Here is a 5,085-nt window from a genome sequence, read left to right as displayed (position 1 = left end):
GGAAAAAAAAAAAATCGAAAACGAAAACGCATGCAAATGCTGCTGAAAAGGAGGGGAAGGGGGGAGGGGGGGGGGCTCAGGAAGGGGAGGGGCGGGAAGGCAGCCCGTTGGAAAGCCTGCACCACCACCCTACGAGGCCGGTTGCAAGGGGATGGGTAGAGCGACTGGGGCAAAGGGAGGCATCGCGGGGCGGAAGGGGGGTTAGACGAACCACTGACGATTGAAGCAGTGGTCCCCGAGATAGACGGATAGTCCAGGGGGGGGAGGGCACCCCCCCTCCCCCCCGGGAGCCTCGGAGCCGCTCCACCGGGCAGTCCCGCCCGGACAGCCCGGACAGGACCCCGGGGGCGCAGGTGCAAGAGGTGGGGGTGGGGGTGGGGGTGGGAGAGAGGAAACCCTAAATGGGCCCGGGGGGGGGACCGCGCACCACCTCCGGGTTCCACTCGCCGCATCCACCGGGGAGCAACATCAGCCCGCGGCCTCCGGAAGGCAGGGGGGCGAGGGTTTGTGTAATCGCCGCCTGTGGCGGTCTTTCCCCACCGCTCCCAGGTCAGGTCAGGTCAGGTCACACCCACGTGTGCCTGCTGCAGTGGCGGCCGCGGGGGCCCTCCCTCCCAGCTGCATCCTCCCCCTCTCGAACCCTAAAACAATCCCCCCCGGGGTAACACAGGCCCCCTCACCAGAGGGGGGGACTCAAGTCGGGGGCTCCGGAACCAGAGGACATGAACTTGCGCGACTCCCACAACGGGCCCTCGCCCCGTAGACATCCCTGACCGGGGTTGGGGAGGAGGGCGGGCAGGAAGGGGGAGAGGGGCGGGGAGCTTAGGGCGACGCGGTTCCCCCCGGGGGCCGGTGTGCGTGCGTGTGCTTTGTATACGCGCGCGTGTGTATGTGTGTGTATGTGTGTGTGTGAATTGGGCCCCAGGTGTGCTGCATCTGCGTCTACATCTCGGATGGGGAGACATTCCCCACGGGGAGGAGAGGTGAGGTTGGATCCTGCCCCGTGCTACTGCTTTTAGCCGTACACGACCGGACAGCAAGGGGGCCAGCAGCTCGGGTAATCCTGCTCAATACTTCTTCCCCCTTCGCTTCCCCCTTCACCCTGCCAAGGTCCAAACTTCTCTTTCCCCCCCCCCCCCAACAAACTCCCCAAAACACTAGACGCGGCAAAACGGGACCTCCACCCGGGGATCTTGCACACACACCCTCCCCCGCAACCACCCCTCCCACCCCACCCCCCCAATCTGCAACTCCTCCCCCTAGCGGGGCCCCTCACCGAGCACAGCTCCGCCGCCGTGGCTAGGTCCGCCGCCGCCGCCTCCACATCCCCCGCCTCAAAGGCCAGCTGGGCTCCCCCACGACTGAACAGCAGCAGGGGGCTGTACGGCATCAGATCCAGAGCGCCACTCAGATCGTCAATGGCCTGAAGGGGGGGGAAATAGGGGTGTGTGGGGCATGCAGGGGGTTTGTCAGGGGGTTTGCACGCACGTGTTTTTCAATGTGTGTGATGCTGGGGGTGGATGTGTGTTGGCGGGGGTTGGGGCGGGGTATTGCACCACCACACCCACCCACCCACCCACCCCACACTTTCACACACACCCCAATTTTTTTTGTATATCGGCCCACGGGAGGGCGCGGAGCCCACCCTGGGAGGAAGAGGGGCCACCCCAACACCTGGAGGGGGGTCAGGAACCCACCTAAGCAACAACCCTAACACCCGTAACATGAGTAACAATACCCATGGGTTCCAGAAGCAAAAAATAAATACCCCGTCAGTCTGTCAGTCTGTCAGTCTGTCCCATTCAGACTGCTGTCAGGTGTTTCATGTCAAGCTAAGCTAGAACTCCCTCCCCTCCCCCCTCTCCTCCGGGGCCGTAAGGGGACATCCAAGGTACCAGGCTCTCCATACAACCCCCATACACACACACACACACACCAGCCTCCACCTTCCTACGCCCCACCCCCCCACCCCACCCCGCCCCCTTCCCCCACCTCAGGCCACAGTCCCATGTCCAGGTAGCAGTGCGCCCTGTCGTAATAGAACCTGGTCTCCCTCGGCGCCCTCCGCACCGCCCGGGTCAGGTAGCGCAGGGCGCAGGGGAACTGCCGCTCCTTGCGGGCCAGGCAGCCACGTAGGTTGTACACGGAGGCGGGGTCCTGGGGGGAGGGAAGGGTAAATACACATACACACAGGCAATGTCTGGGCCCGGTGCTTCACCCTCAACCCCCGTTTCTCCCCCCCCCCATTACCCGGGAAGGTGAGGGATGCAGTCAAGGGAGGGAAACACGCGGCGCACGCAGAGGACCTTCAGAAGTTTCGTTTACAGAACGCATGCACACGCACACGCACACACACACACACACACACGCACACGCACACACACACACACGCACACGCACACGCACACACACACACACACACACGCACACGCACACACACACACACACGCACACGCACACGCACACACACACACACACGCACACACACACGCACACGCACACGCACACATACGCGCACACGCACACGCACACGCACACACACGCGCCACACCCCTCCCAAACACAAGCTTCGGGGTCCTCACTTCGCATCGCATCGCACACACACACACGTACACACACGCACACACACATGCACATACCTGGCCGTTAAGTCGGGCCATTCGGAGGCTCTCCCGCAGCAAGTTGGGCAAATGGGCAGCTACTGCGGATTGGGCAAGAGCAAAGTAAAGGCGGGCGGAAACGGCGGGCGGCTGCTCGTCCTCCTGTCGTACAAGGGCCAGAGCCTCTTTCAGCGCAGGTACGGCATCCGTGTGCCGATCCAGATCCTGCGGCGGCATTCGACCACGCCAAAAACGATCAGGGCGTCACGGGCGTTACAGATGTACGGGGAGCCAAGGGTGGTTACTGGTGGTTGGTGGTTGGTGGTTGGGGGGGAAAAGACGAGCCACGAACGAGTGAAGCTGCTACCAGGGCAAGAGTGTACCAGACGTAGAACTGAACAGTCGGCGGTTTTAAAGGCGGCGACCTCGGCATGATGTAATCACGATGACCGCGGAAACCTACCTACCTAGCCGCCGCGGTTGGGGGGAGAGGTAAGGGGAAGGGTGTTCCCCACTTCATACACTTCTCTCAAAATTACGGAAGGAAGCTAATTCTATACAAGATGAAATATGAAATTTGCCCTAGTTTTTATGTAATCAAAAACCTGTTAATAAGAATCATGATATGTATGGAAAACTGCCTGCTAATTCAGCGGTCGGTTGTCATGGACAAAGCAGCCCTTCCCCCCTTTTAGGACTGACTACGGGCAGTTTCGGACTCTGGACGCCTTCTTCCGTCTCTTAGCTCATTTCTAAACTCCTTGCAGCATATGATTTCCTCCCTCCCCTCCCCTCCCTTCTGCCCCCCCCCACCTGCAGCACCCGCCCCCTGGCCTCCATGACCCGCCACTCCCGGGGCTGCAGGACGGCTGCCGCGTCAAGGCGGGTGATGGCCTCGCTGTGCTCGCCCCGCAGGTGCAACACGAGCCCCAGGTGGTACAGAGCGTGGAAGTAGCGCGGGTTGCGCTTCAGAGCCTGGAGGGGGCCCGGCCGCGAGCGTGTATGTGCGTGTGTATGTGTGTATGTATGTGTGTGGGATGGAGTTGCGGGGGGGAACGTGTTTTAGGTGGGTGAGCGGGCGGATGAGGAGCCCTGTGCCCCGTGTGGTTTTGCGCCGGGAGAGGAACAACGTAATTCAAAAGTCTAGTGTGTCCACATCAGCTGAGAGACTTGCGGACTCGCTCTAGCGGGACCTCATGGAGAGCCCGTCATGGTGTTTTCACTGCAGCGCCATTGCGGCCCCCCGGTCGGACGGAGGTGCTGCGGAGCGGCTGCGTTGTGTGTTGGCAGAGCCTGAGTCGTGAGAGGTCGGGAGCACACAAGACTAGCCGCGGCTTGTGTGCTGTGTGTGCTCCCCACCCTTGCGCTGTGTTTCGGCTTCGGCCCCCGGCTCTCCCCGCCCACACAGTCTAATCTAAGTCATTCATTCATTCATTCATTCATACATTTATACGTAAATGCATACATAAATACATACATAAATACACACACCAGGCCCCCCTCCCCCCTCCAGCCCCCCCACCAGTTTATCCCAGGATATGGCCTCCTCGTCCCGCCCCCTCCGGGCGCACACCACCGCCTGGTAGTACGGGTAGTGGGCGTGGTGGGGGTTGGCGGCCTGGGCGGCGTCCAGGTCGGAGGCGGCCTCGTTCAGGCGGCCCAGGGCGAGCAGGAGGAGGCCGCTGCGGGTCCGAGCAGGGGGGGAAGAGGGGGAGAAGGTGCGGGAAGGGAGTACGGGTTGAGGGGGGCTCGAGTAGGCATTGCGACAGGTCAACATGTTTGTAGCTATGTATGTATGTGCACGTTACTGTTGGTCTGCTGGCCATGTTGGGGGGCTGCTTTAAGCGCTGAACCATCCAGTTGTCTCGAGTTGCTCTCTTGGCACACAACAACACACAGAAAAACACAACAATACAAAACCCACACCCACCTCACATACCCCACCACCCCCACACGTAGCCGCGCAACCGTACGGGGTATTGCTATGGGGGGGAGACCCGACACCTCCTCCCCCCCCCCCTCCGCCCGTCCGTCTGTCTGTCCGTCCGTCTAACCGTCGCCAAGCGGCTCCCCGTACACCCCCTCCCCCCATTCCTCACCGATTGTATTCAATTTCACCGTCCTCGATTTCCCGGTCGTGTACGACAGCTGCCCCAGGTAGCCTCGGCTCATGTACGAGCACCAGCAGCAACCCCCCGGCTACGTCACCCCCCTCACCCACGTCCAAAGCGGTGGTATCTGAACGGGGAGGTGTGGGGGTCGGATGGGTTTTTGTGTATGCGTGGGGAAGGGGGTAAAGGGTGGATTTGTATCTCAGGGTGTTGTACGGAGGGGGGGAGTCTGCCTGGGAGGAACGGCGGGGTGGGGGAGGAGGAGAGGGGCAAGAGGAAAGTGACAGATGTGTATGGGTGTGTGTGTAGGTATGTAATCGATAACGTATTACAGCACTCCATCCTTGCATACAAGGATCAAAAAGTGGTGCATG

The sequence above is a fragment of the Volvox carteri genome, assembly GCF_000143455.1.
Source record: "Volvox carteri f. nagariensis unplaced genomic scaffold VOLCAscaffold_76, whole genome shotgun sequence".
NCBI classification, from domain to species: Eukaryota; Viridiplantae; Chlorophyta; class Chlorophyceae; order Chlamydomonadales; family Volvocaceae; genus Volvox; species Volvox carteri.
This window is presented reverse-complemented; position numbering follows the sequence as displayed.